The sequence below is a fragment of the Cupressus sempervirens genome, chromosome 5 (assembly GCF_028749045.1).
Source record: "Cupressus sempervirens isolate cs-2001-9-10 chromosome 5, ASM2874904v1, whole genome shotgun sequence".
NCBI classification, from domain to species: Eukaryota; Viridiplantae; Streptophyta; class Pinopsida; order Cupressales; family Cupressaceae; genus Cupressus; species Cupressus sempervirens.
In genome coordinates, this window is record NC_143122.1 from 628,973,195 (window position 1) to 628,996,323 (window position 23,129).

Below are 23,129 nucleotides of genomic sequence, written 5' to 3' on the forward strand. Positions count from 1 at the left end.
AATATTCTACAAGTTTCTTAGGAATTCTGAATCTATTATTCATATTTTCCTTGAATGAATCAAAGTAATTGTCCATGATACTGACAAAGTTCTCACCCATCTCTGCTCTATATTCATTAATCTGATATAGTACTAGTACATCTTTTCTCCATATGACTAAACCTTTTGAAGGGAAAAACTTTTTCACAAGGAAGAATAAACAAGTCAAGAGTGAACCAAACTTACATGGGTTATTCTTTAAAGTCCTTATGCTCTCCATGTTTTTTTTGAATTGATTCAACATTAGCTCGGCAAGGTCGAAGGACATGGTGCTCTTTACCACCTTGAGAGCTAGATCAATTGCCTCACATGACATGTTGTTGAGATGACTAGAGCTATAGATCTTGTGTGTTATCACATGAATTTCAAATTTTAGCTCCATGTCAGTCACACTATTGATCTTCATGCATCTTCCATCACACTCGGTAAAAGTTTTGCTTTCTAGTTCTACCTGACTTATGGTTTTGGTAGTCTTTGCCTTGTTCAACATTGGAAGCCCTGTGATTCAATGAATCATTTTCTTTGTTATTTGAACAGGTTGCTCCAACCATAACTACCCATTGTGTATGCAACTAAGGATAAACCTTATCCATTTTATCTAAAAGTCTTGGGGCATATGCAAAATGTGTGTTAAACCCTTGGTCTCCAAATGTTGATGCTCGGGTTTCAATGCACCATTCACACATAACTTTTCTAGAGTCTCATCCATCTCTAAGGTTTCAATATCTTGTATTAAACAACAAAAAATGTGAACAAATATCATTAACAAGTAATACCTTTGGTGGAATCTACGACTGAGCTCTGATTGGATCAAGCACTTCTGTAATTGCTAGACTCAACTTAAAGTTTGGTGCCTTCCAATCGACTCCTTGAACCAACATCTTGGATCCTTTCTTGTTTTTGCTACTAGAGGATGCCATGCTTGGTAGGGTTTATGAAAACACAAAAAATCTTCAACAAAAAACACATAGATTGCTTGGAAGCACATAAATCACTCTTCAAAAATTCATGGTGATAACTGAATTTTATTCCTTTCCTTTTAACAATTTTTCATTTTCCAATCACGATAAATGCTTGGTATGATCACTTGTTCGATGACAGACTATCTCCCACTTGGTTCAAACTTAGTGCTCGGTAGAGTCATTCATAACTCGGTGTCCACACAATGTTTTAGTGTATCCCAACCTAGCTCGGTAAGGTTTAGATTTTCTTTAGGAATGTTGATATGGATCTTTCCTTCTACCTGGCTAGATCTGATGTAAGATGTCTACTTCAAAGTCTTAGTTCCAGTCATCCCTATGGGAGATCAAGTAGAAATGCTTGAGTGACATGTGTTTCATGGCCTTGGACTTGCATTCTCAGAAGATTTTAGAATCTATTGCTGCCTCATTTGCTTTTTGATGTTGTCAGCTTTGGCTTTCCTTTCATCTTCAATCCTTCTAGTGTTCATATAGTTCTTGGCAAGATGTCCAAATTTTGTACAAATAAAATCTCTTCTAGTGGTGTCTCTTGTCCTCATGTGATGTTTCACACAGTTTGCTCCAATGTGCCCAAATTCTCCATAGTAGTGGCATCTACACCATGTGTTGTAGTCCCAACCAAATATAGCTTTCACAATCTATTCTGCTAGGTTCAATATCTTGGTTTTGCATTCGGAAGATTTGTGCCCATGCTTCTTTAATTTGTGACATTTGCCTTCAAATTTAGGTTTCTCTTTGCATTCATTAGCTCTATGACCATGCTTATTGCAACTGTAACACTTTCCATTGAATTTTGCTTTACCATTACTCCAACATTTGTTTGATCTATGACCTAACTTACCACAGTGATTACAAGTAGGCCTTTGGTTTTTTTGAGCTCCTTGCTTGGATCATTCACCTTCTTTTGTGTATCACATTCCTACTTTGCCTTTCTATCTGTATTGACTTTGTTTATTTAACTAATTCATGTCTACTTGGGATTTCATCATCCTCTCATTGGTTTGTTTTTTAGTGTTTAGATCATTTTGCAATATTTCATTCTCTAATCTTAGATTCATGATTTCTTCATTTTCATTAGTAAGCTAATCAATGAAGTTTTCCTGTTGAAGGGATAGATGTTGAATATCATTATTCTTTCCTTCTATCTCTTCTTTGGCCTTGACTTTTTCTTCCATGACTTCACACAATCTTATTAACCGAATTTCTTGTTCTCTTTTTTAGTTTTCTAATTTCTTCTTGAAGATTACAATTATTTTCTAATAGGTCTTTGATAGCCTCATTAGCTTCATCTGACTTTCTTTCTAGATAGATATCTTCAATTATTTCTTTAGTGTAGAGTTTGTCATTCATTTGTATTACAAAATCTTTTCTTCTTTTCAAAGATTAAGAGAGTTGCTCCTTTGCTTTCTTAAGTTGCCTAATAGACAATTCCAAATCCAATTTTTCATTGTCAATAACTTTATCTAGCTTGAATACCTCCATTTCTTTTGATCTTTGCCTAAGCTGTTAAACTTCTTCTTTGAGAACCACAATGCTCTGATACCAATTGTTGGAAATATAGGATAGGCTAGGTTACTAAGAGGGGAGGTGTGAATCAAGAACCAATGAAATTTAATCTTAATTCACTAATTAATCCTTCATATGTATTCTGATCTAATTGCATGCATGAAAAATTGAAAGCATTAAAACATTCATAACACTTTGACATAAGCTATGGTGACCCAGAAACCTTCCAAATAGAAAGTAAAAATGGGGTGGGGATGATACCCATAAGCTTTAGTACTGTAGTATAAAGTTGTTTGGTTAAGGCTTACAATTGATCACTTCTAATCATCTACCCTATTAGTCCAATAAGGACTATTAGGTCCACCTTGATAAAGGATTTACAAAACATAAAATGAAGTATGCACTCGGTAAAGAGAATTGGAAAAGATTGTTAAGTCTACCTTGTGAAAGGATTTAATGTGTCCACCTGTTAGGATGGACCAGTGGCTGATCTCTGATCTGCAACTCTAATTTTTTGGTTGAGATTTCTTTGGAGTGTAATGATCACCTTGCTATGATAAATAAATTTTTACTAACCCTTATATTGCTTGTATCCTTTTTACTTTGCACTTCAACTCTTATTATATTCACATCATATGTTCTTCTATTTATATCATTTGGATGTGATAGAATATATCACATATACCAATCTAAATCATTATTTATCAAGGTTGGCTACAATAAAAGTTTCCCCAAAATACACAAAGTTGGCCCAATTGTTGGTACTCAGGTTCTAAAGACAAACTTGCTGAGGTTCTAATACTCAAAAACCATTGTCAACACTCTGTATCATCATGCTCTTGATAGATGTAGAAGCTCAGTTCATACTAATCACTTCCAAGTAGTCTAAACTTGATCAACACTGGTGACTCAGTAAACACTATGAAACTCGACATATAAACTTAATCACTTGGTTGACACTGCATGACTTAGTCAATACTATATTCACATCATTGAAGATGCAAACTTGGTAAACACTAGAGACCACAGTTTGTACTGTGCAACTTGGTAAATACTATGAAGCTCGGTTTGCATTGATATTAATCAACTTGGTAGATATTGCTCAGTGTGAATTGAATACTGATACTAGAACTTGATAGCAACTGTAGAACTCAGTAGAACCTAAATTACTCGGTTAACACTATAAACTGCAAGATAAGCTCGATAGCTTCTAAGCATTTGACTAAGTATGAGTCACTAATAAATAAACTTGACCATAATGTCAACACTATCTTGCTTGGCTTACACTGGCTCACTCAGTCTTCACTATGATCAATCACTACTACAAATTTCTCCTCCATTTCTCTCAGCCATTACTATCACTCAGCTAACACTATTATGTTTGGCTTATACTTAAGCTCCTTAATCTTCTACTTTATTGACCTAGTAAACTGTCACTCGGTCAAGCTTAGTTTTTTAATCATCTCTTCTACACTTCATACAATGATCAAACAACACATTATCTTGTCAAAGACTAATTGATCAAGTGCCCATTGTAATTTCATCATACTTAATTATCTTTACTCAACAACTTTACTAATTCACCTTGTTATCTTCACTTTTCAATTCCTCTTCATCAATCAATCGATATGGCACTCTACATTGATAGAAAATGTCTTACCAGTAAGGTTTGACATCAATGACAACATAACAATTGTTCCAATTGTAGTTTCCAAAAATATGATCCCTTTTTAAATCCAAATTAGATCAACAAGAACTAAAAGAGAAAGGGTGTGGATTCTAAATTTGAATTGTAAGAAGGAATATAATATAAGGAAATACATTCTTAAACCCACGTATGATAATGAGTATGTAAAATAAAATAAAATGATTAAATAATGTATATCTAGATGTTAAATGAGGACACACAACCCAATTAAGGTATAGATTTAAACCAAAAGTATGAAGATTTTTTTTAAAATACACAAAGTAGGATGTATTTAAGCTTTGAAAATAATAGATCCAAGCCTATTTTTGATTGTTTGATTGTGGATTCCCTGATAAAATGATGAATCAGACAAAACCCAAAAGCTAAGTTTATGGAAAACTAGCAGAGTCAAGGTCAACCTAGTTGTAACTTGACTAGTCAAATTTTCGCAAGGTCACTATGTACTAGGGGCACTGTCACGAAGTTGAAAAAACTTCTCCAAAATTCTCTTGGGTAGCTATTTCCATATTTGCAATTACTATTTTCCAATCCTACTCAAGTACACACATAAAATGAAGGGTTTTTGTTGTTTGGTGGATGAGGGTTTGCCTTGGTCAAGTCCTAGATTGAGGAATCAACCTTGAATTGAAATATAATTGATAAGGGGAATGCTTGAATATAGAAAGACTAAATAATATCAAATGAAAGATACAATTATCTCCATGGATGCAATTGCATTTGATATGTGATCAAGTTTGTAACTATAACAGCCTTGACCTATACAAACTTTAAAATTGTTAAAGAAGTGAAAACCTCATATATGTGATATGTCATGATGAATATAGAAGAAATTAAATGGATTGGAATGATAGGTCTTCTCCTTGAGTCAAACTCCACTCTACCTTGAAAGAAGAAGCTTGATGATGAAGGATATGCTTAAACTTAAATGATTGATGATGATTGAAGAAGAATGTATTGATTGTTTACTCACTTGTGGATGGCTTGTAAGATGAGATATGAAAATGAAGCCCCCAACCCTCCTTTTATACCAGTTTTCAAGAAAGAAAATAATTCAGGTTGATTGAAATAAATCAATTGGCACACTCAAGGCACTTTGGGCCCAAAGCCTTGTAATCACTTGGAACGAGGTCAACCTAGTCAAACTTGGCCAGACTATATCAACTTGGGTTGACCTTGACTAGACCAAGTTGACTTGGGTCAACCTTGACCTAGGGGAGGGAGAAAATAAGCCTCAAAAAGGCGCAGAAGGATGTGTAGATCATGGAACTAGAAAATACTAGACCTACTAGGAGCTATGACCAAAAGTGTGGCGAAGTGACACTTAGAAGACCATGTCATAGGGTGAGAGATGAAAAAGAAGCATGAGATATAAGGAAGAAGAAGAAAAGGGACTAAATCCAAACTAAGGAGGGCTAGAAGATCTCAAAATGAAGTGTGCCCATTTTAAGATGGTACATTTAGCCCCCATTTTAGCAGGAGTATGAGGCAAATAATTCTCTTGGTAAAGGAGGAAGAAATAAGTAAAATATCACAATGAGGTAGAATATCACCAAGCTTAAGGACATAAGCCCCAAACCTAGGATCTTAACTTTATTCCCATGCATAATAGTGCGAGAAAAAAAGAAAAAAGCAAATAAAAGAAAAATAAAGCCAAACAAAAATAAAGTCAAAAGACACAAACTAAAACCCAAATCAACCAGTGAAAGAGACCTCAACTGAAGAAATGTCTCACCCACCAATATCATATTTGGAAGGCAATTAAAAAGCATAAGAGATCACCTAGGAAAGGCAAGAGCATCACAAAGGACTACATCCCTCATGATTTGATCCCACCAACCAACATGAAAGCACTAAGAGAGAGAGAGTGATTATATCACCTAGTAAGGTTTGTACACCTAATTGTGAATCACAAAGAGGAAGGATTGAATGGTCTAGTAGGTTTGTGTTCCTATTAGTCAATAAATAAATAAAAAACTAGGATCAATTAGTCTAACAGGTTTGTGTGTCTGGTAATCAATCCTCTGCACCCATTGGTGACTTATGCATGCTTGTGTATGTATGTCCACTCATGGATCAATTTCTCAATATCAAAAAGGCACAAAGGAATGTGCAGATGAAATTGGAAAATACCATGCCTACTAGGAGTTGTAACAAAAAAGGTGGCAAAGTAACACCTAGAAAACTATATCAAAAGGTGAGGTATGATAAAGAAGCATGAGATGGAAGGAAGAAGGAGCAAAGAAAATGAAACTGCACTAAGGAGGGCTAAAAGGTCTCAAAATCAAGTGTGTCCATTTTAAGACAATACAAAAGATTCATGACATGTGATGCTTAATGGCACATTTTTCTATGTTTTTATATGATTGATTGACCCTCGTGTTGCTTATTATATCTTTTTGAGGTTATTTTTTGGATGTGTCCTAACCTATATTGTGATATATTTTCTTTTTCTTGGAATTAATGATTAGATAAGCCAACTTGTGGTTGGTCATCCTATATATAAGTAGGGTAGTAGTTCTTGTTTAAGAGAGAAGGATGGGGTAGAAGTAAATGGGGTAACTAAGGTTTGTAAAGTGCTTTATTTTGAGGGATAACGAAATATAAATAGGTTGACAAAGGCAAAAAATGTATTTGACTTGTTAGCAATTCCATAGTGATAATGGTGATGTAATATCTGCAGTTGCACGACCAACCTTATCATTATCTAGTGATATTTATTTTATTGGTTTTCATTTCTTATAGTTTTTTTGGGACATATAAATGTAAAGGATAAGACATCTCCTTCATAGGTTCTCTTTCCTTGAGTTTGACATTTTATCATTCCTTTTTTTATTTTGTGTGTATGATAGCTTAGGGAATTTTTTAAACTATTATTATTTTGAGGTTGTGTACAATTTTAACAAATTATGTTGCATGTTTCCTATTTATATTAGAATTATAAGGCACAAAGCTCCACTTTGAAGGACAAGAATAAGAACTAAAGTGTTTTATTATTATTATTTATTTTATATTCTTCTTCTTTTCATTTGTGCTTTATTTTCTTAGGGTATTTGAAATGGGAGGCCATTTAAAGGAAAACTTCAAAACATGCTCTATGGACTGAGTTTTGTGATGATTTGAAGATATACTATATGCTTCATATTTTCCTTATTTACCTTTTTGTCACTACATGTCTTATATCTCCAATTTCATCCTTTTATTTCTTCTCATTGGATGCACATGGAATGTTATATCTTTCCTCATTATGTCATGCACATCTCATTCTTCAATCTCATCCTTATTTTTCCTCTATAACTATTCTAGACTTACAAGCAATGAAGATTGACTTCACAAACCATATCCTAGTTTACTTTTATATTAGCATTTTAATGGCATCTTCAAGTGGTCCATTGAGAATATTTCCACCATTCATTAATTCATTCTCCTCTATAATATTTTTTATTTAGAAACCATTAGACTTTTTATTTGCATGACTTGTTTATTTTTTATAAAGGGTTCAATAAAATTGTATCTTGTATCTTTCTGGATGATCATTTTCTATCTTGTTAGGCCTTGAAATTATTTCATGCAAAGTTATTGTTATATTGTACGACATAAAAGAACAAGCTCTTAGACATGGCATGTGTATACTCTTCTAGAGGACTACATAGAGAGGGTTTGAATGGATATGTGGAGCTCTTAATGACCACTCATCTTGACACAATCTTTTTAATTTAGCCTTATGAGTTGTCCCCATATCATACTCTACCAACTATCATATTTAAATTGTCAACAATCAACTATAACACATATTTCTCTTTGATGACATCATAAGTATCACCATGATTATCATTACCTTGATAGTCTTGTAATATTACCATGCATTATTTTCTACATGTTTAAGATTGTCATTTTGAAGGCTCCATGATCTCCTTCTTCTCATAGCCACACATACACCCAAAACTCACTTTAATCACATGATTGCTTTGATTGAATCACATAAATATCCCTATAGATTATCATTTTTATTGTATGATATGAAAATTAGTAATGTAAAGAATACAAAGATAAACCAATCATTCACAAAACTAATGTCAAAACAACATATAGAACAGACCTATAAACTGGAAACCAAAGAAAATGAACAATGTATAAACCTTGTTCTCTGAAATGCTTCTAGCATGTACATGATCTTCCTGAGATGGAATGTGTGTTCAATAGATGTTGATTCAAGATCCAAGGATGGATATAATGATGGGTGATGTGTGAAAATTTGAGTATAACAATGGTGCTTTGGTAGCTCTTGTCTCTCAAAGTAGCATAATAACTTTAATCAAAAGGTGGATGTACTATGAAGGATACAAGATCTAATTCATAGGCCAAGGGTGGGATAAATGAATGGCCAAGATTAAAAGTAGAGAGATCACGAGGGAGGGCTAGGATGCAAGAAAATATGATCACATAGATTATGCTTTCTCAAATCCATAGCCTCATGACAAGTGGCACATGGAGAATTACTGTGAGGAGATAGGATTTATGGAGGGATAGTTAAGTGAATGAGGTGTGAAATGGAATTTAGTGTTCTTAGGTGGGAGAGGGTGATGTAGTAGGAGAGTGGACTTGGGCTTGAGTCAGGAAGTCTTCATTCATGCCTTAAATTGTACAAGTGATCTAGGGGAGGTGATTATAGTTTGATAAGGGGGTGATGTGGTTGAGTAAGAGGCTGATGCGACTTAGATAAGGGGGTGATGTGGCTGGTGAACGAATTTTTTAGAGAAATGGAATGTGTAAGAATTAATTAAATAAAATGATTATTTAATTAAAAAGGCTAATTATTGGTGCATGGGTTGGATTAGGCTAACTGTTGGGTTGAGGGTTAGTTAAGGTTTGAGGGATTTAATTAATTGAATTCATTAATCATATGAATTTTTTTTGGAATTAAAATAAAATCATTTGTGCAATTTATTTAATTTAATTAAGGAACAAGGATTTAATTAATAAATCATACTATTTTTTTGATCGGTAAACAATTGAAGCCTTGTATTATATTAAATAATAAAAACGAGTTGTTACATAAATCTCTATTCAAACAGGCACTAGTAGGAAAGAACAGAGTAAGAAAACCTCTGGTCTTGCCCAGGACCGAAGTCCTATATTGTACATTTTAAAAGGGGCATACCCTAGTATAAATATAATTATTTCTTATAAATTTATACAAATTTTGATGTATCATTATACATCATAAATACAATCAAAGCATGGGGAACATAATTCTTGAGGTAAGAAAACATGCTCAAAGGAGTGAAAGACCAACCTTAGTGTAGAGATCATATCAGGATTTGCAAGACACACACAACTAAATTTCCAATAGGGGATGAGTAACCAAAAAAAGCAATAATATTTGAGGGAAAACAATAATATGTGAGGGAAAAAACTAGATAACAGATCTAGAAGATCTTCAAATTAAGCCCTTTAATAATGATTCCCTGTCCTTCCTATTTTAAATTTCCCTTATTACAAATCTCCACACTTTTATTGTTAGTTGACTTCATAAATTTAAACTATCTATTATTAGGCCTAAGTGTCAAGCAGCAATGGGCCTAATCTATACTGATGAAAATTGCCAGATGTTTTTAACATTATTCTTATTGATGCACCTAAACTAGTCGTTGTTATACTTATTCTTTATACATTATGTTTTCCTTTCATTCATGAGGTAAATTTGACAACATCAATGATTAATTATTAAGCTTAAAGGGTTCTAATAGGGCATGTTCTATGCTATCATCCTTTTGATTTCTTTTACTAAACTTATGATTATTGTTACAGTTTGCAGGATTAATTTATATACTTACTTGTTATCAGTAATTATTATAGCTATACAATCTCTACATTAATTTAACATCTATTGTTTTATGGTTGATATCCTCTATTGTTAATTACTGGCCTTGATTTCTGCCTTAATTTGTTAATCCCGTCTGAGGATAGGATCCTAACCCTAATTGAACCTGCATTGATTCTGTTAGTGAAGCATTGTAAATTTATTGATTAATTCATAGAATAAATTAAGAAAATAGGATAACCAAATTTCTTGATCATAATACAAATACTTCAACTATCATCTAGCTACAGACAAAGAAGAAGAAATTGTAAACCATTCCATATAACCCAAATATGTTTAATAAATTATAAATTTGAGCATTAACCATCTTCACCAAATGATTAGAATGTATATAAATCTTATGATTATATTGATAATAGAAATATTTACAAATAGGACACCATTAGTATAGTTTATAAACATCTGCAACGAGACTAAAGGGAAACGAGACCGAAGAAAACAAGGAAGATCAATACAGTCGATAAACATCATACTATTGGTTGTCATTTGATTTATTTTTTAAAGCCAAGGTGGACATGCCACTATTTATATTATTATATAATAAAATGGTTCAAAAAATCAATCAAGAAAGAACCATAAAGAAAACCTGACATCATTGTCTTATACAATATGATATTTGCAAGAAATCGATGTTAGAAAATTAGTGTAGCTGCCATCTTGAGACACCCTCAAAATTCAAAGTACAACTTAATCTACCCTAAACATTACATGTGCTGATACAAAGCTCTTTACATATGCTGAGACTATAGTTTGTCAATTTCGATTAGTTTTTGCAGATCTTTGTCATGCTGAAAGAAGTTCGTTGATTTATCTATTTCAATATCCAGACCATCACACCCTTGGTCAGCCATGTAATGTGCCACCATGTTTCCTTCATGAAGGGTACGTGACATGCATATTTCTTGAATGGTGTCTAATAGTAGCCAAATTTATTGTAATATATATGCTAGTCTGCAATTATGTGATTCGTATTAGTGTAAATAATTATTATTTACACTTTACTTAAGTTTACTTAGGATAAATACATTATTTTATTATTTCTTAGGTTAGACACCTAGGAGTTTGCTCACTCATTTGAGTTGTCATGTTGACAACACTGGAGTAAGAAACTCTATTTAGCACATGGTGTCTACAACATTGGATTTTGCATAAACAACTGAGTCGTCATGTTGACAACACAGTTGTTCACACTATTATTTTAGCACATGGTGTCTACAACATAATTGTACATGCTACACCTTTGTAGGCTTATCTTTTCATCATCACACTAACTCCTATGCTTAATGGAGGATAATCCACACCTAATGGACATGTGCCTGGTTGTAAGACTTATCATGTTGCTAACTCCTAAGCATTCTAGATGCATCATAGAGGCCTTTATATACATGCACCTCTAGTGTACTATACAATGAATTGAATATCATATTGTTATTCTGATCATACCCTATTGGTCTTTTGTGCTAGTTATTGTGCTTCTTGGTCTTGGGTGAATTCTTCCCTAAGGAAAATTCTTACATGGTATCAGAGCCATAGAGGCGTGATTTCATAGCCACTGGAGACCGATCTTGCTTCACCTCTCTAAGGACACCTTGACATAGATCTGGAGTATTTGCAGATATTGGGAGCATCTAGAGCCAAAGTGGACCTCACCATTACATCCAAAGCATCAATTCGGTGAAATTTGACTATAAATTCACCTTTGTTGGGCCATAGTCAAAATTGAGGCAATTTTTTTTGCAAACCGGCACCTGAAGGCTTGATTTGCAAAATTCGGTATGATCATTTCAGATCTCTAAATTTAATTTTCAAATCTGCATATTTTATTATTTCAGTCTCTACAATTTCTTTGCATTATTTTTTTGGATCTGCATATTTTTTCCAAAAAATTTTGGCCATCAGGCTAGTAGGAGAGATTTTTTGCAGGTGAAGATTGGAGCTTGCTGGTGCTAATTAGATATTGGCATCATATTTAGAAGGTCAAAAAACCCCCAAAATGACTTTTGTTCTTTCCAAAATTGGACATCTGAGGTGAAAGTTAGAGTCATCTAATTTTTGGAGGCGTGACGATGGCAATTTAGGAAAAATAATTACAAATGTGATTTTCAAATAATGATATCTCCCTTTTATGGACTCCTTTTTGCGAGCAATTTTGTTTTTTGTTTTGGGGTAGGATTTCATGATCTACACATTGGTGCAAGATGTTTGCACTACTACATTTGACCTCATTTTTCTACCAAAAATTTTGACCATCAACTAAAAAAGTTTAGGTTGGTCAGAATGTAGAAGGAAAAAAAATATTTTTTTATATCTAAGCCCAGTGTTGGTTGAAATTTTGACCAACACATGTTGGTCAAAATTTCAACCAACATGGGGCTTAGATGTAAAAAATAAAAACATTTCCTGTTTTTTGTTTTTCTCGCGCGAAGGATCATTTGCATTTTGTTGGAGTTGGAAACTTGATGCACCATCACTAGACAAAAAACTTGATGCCCTAGTTTTGCCCTAGCTTGCTTATGGTTGGAGTTGGAAAGATGATGTTCTAAAGAGGAGGTGATTGATCTTTTGGAAGTTTAGATTTGGAAATAGCAAGGCCGAATGCATAAGGTAGGGATTCAATTGCTTTCTCTTTCTCATTCGATCATTTAACTTGGAAAATGGAATACTCTATATCTAAGAATTTTAGCTCATGAATTTGTTATAGCATTTTCATATAATATATTAGTGTTTGATGAATTTCAATCACTTCATATGTAGAAATTACAAAATAGGTAATTGATAGATCCCTATGATGACAAGTCTATTGCATCTACTCTCTACAGACTTGTAGCTGATAAGAATCTCTAGTATGAGTGCAAACAAAATAGCTTGAGGACATTCACCTCTATTCTTGGCCTCAACATTGCAAAGTATATTTGTTAAGAATTTCACAATGCAGGATGAGACACCCATAGTGGCAGAGTGGTCCTGTTGAAAATGTAGAATCAGAATCAGAGACTAATTCATTTAAGGATGTACAAGATACATCTCTTAGACTTTCTCTGGACCTAGATTATCACTCTAGTTCATTCAATAGTTCAGATAGACTTGTGCAAGATGAAAATTATCGTAAAGAAGGCATTACTAAGCACATTAGGAAAGCTATAGAGAGATCTAAGGGAAGATCATCCAACACACAAGAAAGACATGATGAGAATGGATGGGAAAAATAAAATCTTGAACATGGTAATATCTTAAACTCACTAGCAAAATTTCTTCTAAGGAGAAGAAAGCATCTATATGTGATTGTAGTGGATTGCTATGATTCCAATGAAGAACCTTGTGCTTAGAAACTACTGAATATGATGCAGGAGATTATCAATACAATTCACTCTGTATACACCTCTACATCCTTTGGATTTGTTTTGTCAACTTCATTGACAATTACAAAAACAATTTATTTGCTCCAATATGGTTCAATCAACCTATCTTCTTATGATGCCCTAATTTGTAGCAATGGAAGTGAGCTCTTCTATGTCTCTGGTGATAATGTAGATTCACCCATATTTCCAGATCTAGACTATGATTCTCATATGGATTACCACTGGGAGAATGTAGTAGCACTAAGAAAACATATGTTAAAATTGAGTGGACCAAAAGATTCTCCATTCTTTGAACAAGATGCGTTAGCATCTAATTCTCATTGTTTTGCCTATAAAGTGAAGAACATATCCACTGTGAGTTCCAAATCTATGGTTACCATGAATAAGTTTTTGCAAGGTTATGCTATTTATAGTTTTCAATGTATTCTTGCTTTTCAAAATAATTTCCTAGTATTGTTCTCACTAACAATTTTCGTATTGATTATCTAATATAAAAATTGAATCCGTCTAATGAAATGGTAGGCACAACTTGTTTTGTTAGAAAGTACTCTAGATTCCCAAGGAAAAACTTGACTATTAAGAGAGTATCTTAGTCTGTGACCTACATTAGCTTATATTCTAAGCATTATCCTCTAGATTTTTTTAGGCTCCTAGAGCAAATAATTTGTTGAAGCAATTGAGAATAAGAGGTGCACAGTGCCGTGTCATTTACTATCAAAATTATTCTTGATTGCAGATATTACCTTTTTATGCTTCCAGGTCTCAAGCTTTGAGGTAATCAGGATCAAAAGATTTGCATGCATTCCTTGTCTAATTCAAATAGATTTATTATTCTCAGCAAGTATTGATGATATATAAACCTATTATGAATATCTCTTAACATTTCTAGATCTGGTGATGGCAGGTACTTATATGTCAGATGGGGTCTGGATATAGCTAACATGTGTGTGTGTGTTAATGGGAGAGCGAGGTGACACAGACTATGAAGAGCTAATTCCAAGTATGCACAAGACAATAATGCTAATTAATGTTGTTAAGAGTGGAAGTGAAAAGATGGGGAGGAGTCCCAACACTTATAGAAGAGAGGATGTTGTTCCTCTAGAAAGCCCAAATATAATGATAGTTACTGTAAGTGAAGACTATGAAGGCTTTAAGTGTGAAGAGTTGATAGCTTCTATAAAAAGATTTGTTTGACACAAGAAAGAAGAAATTGATGGAAAATGTTTGTAATGCCTTGGTAACTTAGAAGGAAAAATCTGCAACTTTATATCAGTCAAAGTAGCACAATAGACCTACTAAATTTATAATAGTAGAAGATAAATAGTTTGGTGCAAAAATTAGGGGAATGAGTCCATGCATGGAATGGGTGAAGTTTGATGAAGTAGACGGATCGAGGGGTGGGTGACTTTTGCCAGCTGATTGTAACACCCCTGTTCTAGTGTTACTTCATTGTGAAACCATAAAGCTGTGTATGAACCCTTAGGAGTGGTTTTTACTTACTTCAAATATAAGTCATTTTTTCTTTTTGAGAAATGGTAATACTAGGAATTCCTCTCTTCCAGGCAAACATGTCATCTTGGTCTATTTCTTAATGAAGATCTCTGAGGCAAGGTTAAGTCTGAACACTTTTTTTGAGCTTAAAAACCATACACAATATAACTCAAAAAGAGTGATCTAGTTTTATGGGTTGTGGAGAATTAATTCCTTCTAAGGTTAGTCTTATTTAATTTTCATGTCACCTTGTTACCCATTCATTTTGTATTGGATTTGTAGTGTAGCATGGTTCATTATATTAGGTTCATTTTCATAATACTGTACTTTTAGTTGGAAGTGTGTAGTCCATGCTTGGGTCTATTCGACTACTCAATAGCTTTTGATCAGAAGACAATTTCATTGGTTGGGAAAATGTGGGTTGATTTGGACCCCTTCTAAACAAAAGATAATGGTGCAGCGATAAAAAAATAAGTTCCAATGTCTGATGATAAGGTATACCGTATCTCTGTTTGTGAAATAATTCTTCATTTTTTATTGTTACAATATTAATCTAAGTTAATGTTGTATGTATAAAGAGTGGGTAATTTCTAGTAAGGAATTTCTATGCCAATGATTTGTAGCTTTCAATCTCTTAGAATTTTCCTTGTGCGTTCCTATTGGATAGTCATTACATTTAGTAGTCACTCTAACTACTTAAACTTTACATTTACATAAATGAAAAGGGGAGTGGTGGAATAGTGATCCCATTAAAGTTGAAGCTGAAGCAAATGAAACTGGAGGTGCGGCCAATATTTTAGATGCTTTCACTATAAATGGACAACTAGGAGACCTCTATTCATGCTCAACATTAGGTACCCATTTTCTTTTTGTTAGAAAAGGCTTTGGATTCAATTGGGTATAGCTCAATAGATCAAAAACAGTTAATGGTTTGTATTAAATTATGAAATAGTTAATGGTTCATAATACATTTGATAGTTAATATATTTAAGCACCAATTCCTTACTTCTCTCCTAATCACTATCCCTAAGGAGGATGGGGAATTACCTGTGTTAGGGTAGATGGAAACCTATTTACAACTAGACTTCTTCACGGCTTCAGGACCCTATCCTTATTCCCTTTTGGGATTCATCTATCTCCCAAGGAATTACTCTGCCTCTCCCTAAAAATATCAACCTACCTTCTTAAACATAAATAGGGAGTGATTAAGGATTAGTCATTCTACACTAAGTCCAAGAGGGATGTCCACCACAACTTTCTCACTTTGCAGCTTGTACCTACTTTTAACATTTGCTTCATCTTTCTGAAAACACACACCATCTTGTGTAGTTGGGAGGAGATTGTAGGTGGGTTCCTTGGAAATCAAACATAAAGACCCTTTGGTCCATTCTAGGATTCAAGATGGGATTCAAACAGTTACACACATTTACATGATTATCATAATAAGCTATTGAGCTATCCATAATAATAATAATCACATAGTTGAAGCGTTAAGAATTATGTATGTTGATATATACAAATTGTATTTAATAATCTTGATGAGTCATTAGCATAAATGCACTGATTAGTTTGTGAAGTTTTGTAATATAGTGTCTTGTTGAATGTTGTTAGTGTCCAGATGTTTCTCTGTGTTGGTGTTGGGGAGTACTGATAGTCTGATCCTTTTAACATTGGTATATACTTATGGTTCATTGTAGATACAATACTAATCTGTATTTCTTCTATCATGCTCTTATTCAATGCCAATACTTTGTATATCCTTTCTTCTATTCATGAGATGCAGATGTATGTTCTAAATTGCTGAATATAACCGTTGTTTTTATATTTGTTGGCCCCCTCCCTTTCCATCACAACCCTTCTCTGTTTATACTTAATTATTCCTTTGATCAATGGTGTCCCTTGAGAGGAGACATGATCCTTATAATTTAATTGTCTATTTTTGTTCATACCCCTTCATTTAGGTTAACAACTATATTATTGTCAATTTTTCTTTAATCACTATTTTCCCTGATTGCTAATTGGTATGGTTTTGATTATTAGTATTGTCTTAGATCTTGATTGTTGTTTGCTAACTCTTACTTGTTTGACAATTTATCTTTATAATGATACTAATCACTGTCATTCTACCAGCAATTATATAATCGATCATTATTTTTTAACTTGCATATGTCTGCCCATTTTCATTCCATAACGATTGGGATTGCTCACAGAGTTCTGTTGTAAGACTCTACATACGGACCAGTTTCCTAGAAAATCATATCGTCTTATTTATTTTTTGATAGTTTTAGGGATGTACTAGGATGGGGACATGGTAGTGCTTATCATTCTAGTTATAGAATTGGATGAAATTGGGGAATGAAATGCCTGTGGTTTTGGTAAAAGAGTTGGATTTGGAATTTGGTATGAATTAATTATGACATCAAGTGGGGCATGTCCTTTTTGGTTAGAATTATTTGGAATCATTGACATGCATACCTAGGCAATTGTAGGTTAGATGAGGCATTTTTGTGAAGTTAATGTGGTGATTCTAGTTAGAAATGTCAAATATAGACAAAGAGCATAGTAGATATTCTTCAAGATCTAAACCTAAAATAACATCAAGAATTCATTACTCACCCTGAGTAGCAAGCATGAGAAAGCTAAACATCCTATAGAAAATAAGTAGAATTGCATTGTCAATAAATATGACAATGTTTAGATATCTATACTATTATATTTGCTTTAGGCAGTAGTATTAAATAACTTTCCTCTCCATAGGGAGAAGCATATGTTGATAACCAGAGATTGCTTGCCACCAAATTCAACGTGTCATGCTTATGTTGGCCTGGGCACAAGAACAATATCATGCCTTTCAACGTTAAGAACAATTACAAACTATTATGCAGAATAGACAGATTATAACTTTTTAGCCAAAATAATTGAGAAGTGTGTATCTATGGTGTGCCATATTCTATATATATTTCCAAAAAGTGAAAAAAAAATCAGAGTATGTTCACAACTATTGAAAAAACCACTGAGAATAATATACCAAAAAGCATAAGAGGTGACTAGCACCATATTCAAGCTTCACAGACACCCAATATAAATATCTTGGATCAGGGAATGAGGTATAAAGTGATCTCAAAAGAGACATCCTGTTATTGTATCCTATACTACAATTATACATAACTAACCTTAGAAAAATAATTCAAATTTAATCTACATTAAACTCTCATCACATATTGGCATGACATTATGCTTCAAAAGAACCTCAAAATGAACACAATTAATCATAAGCAACATTATATTTGCCTGTACTTGATCAATAGTGGAGGTGATGTTGGTAGATCAAAATAAAAGGTCAACATAAATTAGACCAAGGGATTTTAATGGTGCCATAAGGGGGTAGAGGGAATTGAGTAGATTATAGGCCGCACAAAAATAGATTTGGAAAATGTAAAATGTCAAATGAAAGATATTACAGTCATTCTCTCAAATAAAAAAATTAAGCTAGAAATTTACACTCAGCTGATGCATCATGAAGATCGTAGTATTTTCTCTATGCCTAATAATGGGAATGACCTGATCATCTTGAGATTTCTATTAAATGTGTGGACATAACCTATAGATAATTCAAGTGTCTCACTAATCCCATTATAATACAACCTTTTGGGTGAACTATGATTGTGCACAATCAAACCAACTTCATGTAGCTCCCCTTCTTTCCAGCATATTACAACTTTTGTATGACCTCTAGCCTCCAGCCTACTAACACATCCACTAGGCCATTTATCTCTGGGTAATGTAGGTAGCAAATATAGGTTGTTATCATCACTTTGAACCAACATTTCTGCAATCGCTGAAGGAAACCTAGCAAAAGTTTTATAATCAACATATGGATATTCATTTCTTATATTTACTAGAAGTCTAAATCATTAACAAAAATAATATTATAAATTTTGAAAGGATTCATCAACTATGCTAAATTATCTCATTAATAATTAGGAAAACATTTATTTCATTCTACTTTGTCAACTTCATTTTAAAATGGGACATCAGTGAACACGATAAGTTTGTTACCCAAAGTTTGCATCAATTTGAAAAGGTGGATGTGCTGTAAACAAATTTGCATAAAGTCCACCTTTAAACATTTCTTAGTGAGCATGATCCACCAGGGTAATAAGTTTCTTGACCATTTGATATGCATGGTTGTTTTCATGAAGACGTACCCAGAGTGCAGTCTTCCATACAGTTGACCATCCTGGCCCATCCACCCCTGATAACAGAGCACTTTAGTGAGAGAGATCAAGAGCTACCAAGCAGGATTTGATATGATAATATACTAATAGCTAACATAGATTCAAATGAATAGTAAAAACTAACTATCAAAGAATGAAACATTGTGTACACAAAAGAGTGTAAAAAGCCTACCACTTCTTTTTGACACAGCTAAACCTAACAAAACAAAGATGTAGGCAATTTTTGAAACTAGTGCATAAGATAATTTCTACACTTGTAGCCATAGAACTTGAGAGTTAAGACCAATTTCAAAAGTAATCAGAAAATATTTTAGTAAAAATGGATGAAATAGTCTTTGGAAATCTATTTAAAAGTTAAGACAACATAAGGCTTGTAATATCCATTAACATTCCCATTGTAAAATCTTTTATCTATATAGCTAAATGCCACTCAAGAAACAAATGAAATACAATTTTACTTATCAAAATATAATAGGATACAAAGTCAAGCTTCCATGTGAGAACTGGGAAAGTGTTTTGCAAAATTAATCTTTGATTTCAGACCTCTTTTAATCAAGCTATTCATGACAGCTTTGGACAATTCTGGGGTGGCCTCCATTGTTATCATGTGACCTGGATAGAGCCGAAACAAATGTGACACATGTTGATGTTGCACTTCTGGATCTTGAAAATCTTGTGACTGCCAAATTCATTAGAGTACACATCTTGTGAAACAATTAAGGAATATATATAATATCTAAGGCATGTATTAAACAAGCCTTACATTTAGATTCTATCTAATTGTCTACTATAGCCTGTAGGAATAAAGGTCCTAGAAATAAAGGAAAAAACTGATAGAAGTTAAAGTAAATAGCAACAACAAGGATGTCATATTCCATATAAAACATATATGGATGCATCTTAATAGGCCAATTATGTAAGCTTGTCCAGTAAACAAAATAGCATAACAAATATAGCTTTAGGAAACAATGTTTGAAAATTAGCTTTGTTATGGTTATTAGCCAACCATTTGAGGATAAGCTTCCCATGATAACTACAAAGTGAAAAACTATGACAAATAATCTCTTGCAACCAAATAAACTCTATTGCTTAATTTATGATGGTGTGTCAAAACCAATTCAACTATCATACGGGGCTTGAACATGTATCATCACCATGACTGTGGCTATTGCCATGTCAATTGAAAAGGATTTTGGTGCACATTTCTAGGTGATGGAATGCAGATAATATCATGAACATGGAAAACATCACATTCTACTCACAATGAACTAAATGTAACTGTGCAAATTTGTTCCAGACATATAAAAGCAAGTCTTTTCAATTTCATAAAGTGCATAGTTATGACTAGCTAGTTAATTGAATTTGATATCTCATAACTACAACCAATTTAAGGTAGCAACAATGCTTTATGACAAGAATCTCTATTGAATTAGCTTTAAAAAGTTGCCAAAAGTGGCTTCAAAATATTACTAATTGGAAACATTTCCTGATTGATTATTTTTTTCAAGTCAGCTTCATGGTTCTCATTACAAAGAGTGAACCTACTATATTATCGATAGAGCACCCAAGAGCATGAGTATTATCCAAGTGTGTGTTAGAAAATGATCACTATAGGAGAATTATTTGAGTTTGTGTTAGAAAATGAGTCTTCTATGCAATCATAATTCATATGTATAGCCTTATATGCACAAAATTAATGGCTGAACTAGAAAAATGGACAAAAGGCTTGACATATCAAATAGTTTTGGTTATGTAGAGTTAAACTAAAATTGGTCTCCTAGATATGATGGAGCCTTTGGTGCTAGGTTGCCACTGTGGGCCTACCAAGAGTAGTGCAGTGGCATACGATTGTTTATCTAGTTGTGTATTGCTTTTATTTGGTTTTAGTTGCTTCTGATTCTTATCAAGGTCAGCCCATTACATCTCCATGCTTCATGTTTTTGATATTTCCTAGGATTCATATTAGCAAGGGCACCAAATGTTTATTGCCTAACTCTACCAACTACTGAAGCAAATGGAATTACAAAAATAATTCAATTATATGTTTACAGTAGTACTTGACAGATACACCATTATTAGTCTTTGACATTCTTTATTATTAACTGATATGCAATGATTACAATATTCATTTGTTAGTCTACTAGTCGGCCATGATTCCTCAACTATGAATCAATGATTCAATACATAGTAGGCCAATGGTAGTTAAGATGAACACTTGTCGGTACATACTAGATGACAACTAATGGGAAATCACCAATTATAATGCATAAGAAATAACTGGCCAAATAATTAGGAAATAAATTCTTGATTGACAATTATACTTGCTTTTATTAAGAAATATTACAAACTACATCTTTTGCTAGAGCATTGTCATCTTACTTCTCTTGGTTGACAATATTTAGAAAATAGAATATGTTAAGAGGAATAAAATCCTCTGATTGCTTCTTTTGCCCTACTTTTCATTGATAGCTTGAAATGTTCTGATACTTTAAGTTTGTTTATAACTTTTTAGTGATTGGTCATTTAAACTACAGTTTTAGTAAAATTTCATGGATGAATTTGTTTAATAAGGTGGTTGTGGAAGTGAGAAAGATGGTTTTATAGATTGCTTTGTAAAAGAATCTTTTACTTTTTCCTTTGGTTAATATTAATTTATTAATCTTACTTACTCTTATGCAGATATGGTGCAGATATTTCTCATGGTCTTGTAGAACTTTATTTGACTAGTGTGGCATGCATGAATTTGAAACCATCTAATCTTCTTTTGGATGCAAAAGGATTGGCAGTTGTTTCTGATTTTGGTCTACCAAAAATTCTTAAGAAACCTCAATGTAGAAAGGCTCGTTCATTGCCAGACGATGAAATTGCAAGGGCACATTCATGTGTTGACTGTACTATGTTGGATCCTCACTATATAGCCCTTGAAGCATGGGAACCACTGAAAAAATCATTTTTGAACATCTTTTGGGATGATGGAAGTGGGATTTCTATAGAGTCTAATGCCTGGAGTTTTGGTTGCACATTGGTTGAAATGTGCACTGAAGCAATTCCGTAAGCCATTGTATTATTGTTTTAGTCATTGGTTGTTTTAGGTCTTAATTTTGAACTACTTTTCATATTGACCATAGTTACTTGAGTTTCGAGAATTGTGTTGCACGACTAATTGGGTTCTTTCTATAGGTGGGCAGGATTAAGTTCAGTAGAGATCTATAGAGATGTTGTCAAGGCACAAAGGCAACCACCACAATATTCTAGTGTAGTTGGCATGGGCATCCCAAGAGAGTTGTGGAAGATGATTGGGGAATGCCTATAGTTCAAACCTTCAAAAAGGCCTACTTTTAATGCTATGTTATCTATTTTTCTACATCATCTGTAGGAGATCCCCTTGCAAGCCCAGAGAAGTAAGATAAGTTTTCATTTTAACTTTGCAGCAAACTTCTTTGGATTTAATTTTTATATTTGTCCTTTGGTAATGGTTGCATAATGAAATTATTTTGTATGCTTAAGGTGCTTATTTCTTGAACATGGTACTAAGTTCCACAACAATGCAAGAGCTCTAGGATGTGTCTTTTGGAAATTTGTAACAAGAGATTGCGATATTGTTCTTATCTCTTGTGGGTTTTCTTAAAGCAACCCTTTCCCACCATCTCTCTTATTTCAATAATTAGCTCCCAATAATCTTTAGTCATGTCCATATGATAAAATATTCCTTTTAGAAGTTTCTGGTTGTTTTCTCAATGTATATGATAGTTAGATATCATTTCCTAGACAGATCAAGGTTTCAAATTTGGACAACATACACACATGCATAAGACAAAAACCAATATTTTCTAATGCAAAATCATGCACAGTCTACTCTTACAACACTATGCCTGTATATGAGCAATGTTAGTATGCTAATAGAAACCAAATTTAAATAAAGCTTCT

The 23,129-nt window shown here is 33.3% G+C and overlaps 2 pseudogenes; both read left to right on the forward strand.

Moving 5' to 3' along the window:
- The first annotated feature begins 12,889 nt into the window (after positions 1 to 12,889).
- Positions 12,890 to 14,697, forward strand: LOC149557470 (sucrose-phosphate synthase-like; annotated as a pseudogene).
- Positions 14,698 to 18,066: 3,369 nt separating this feature from the next.
- Positions 18,067 to 22,515, forward strand: LOC149557471 (E3 ubiquitin-protein ligase KEG pseudogene; annotated as a pseudogene).
- Positions 22,516 to 23,129: the final 614 nt, after the last annotated feature.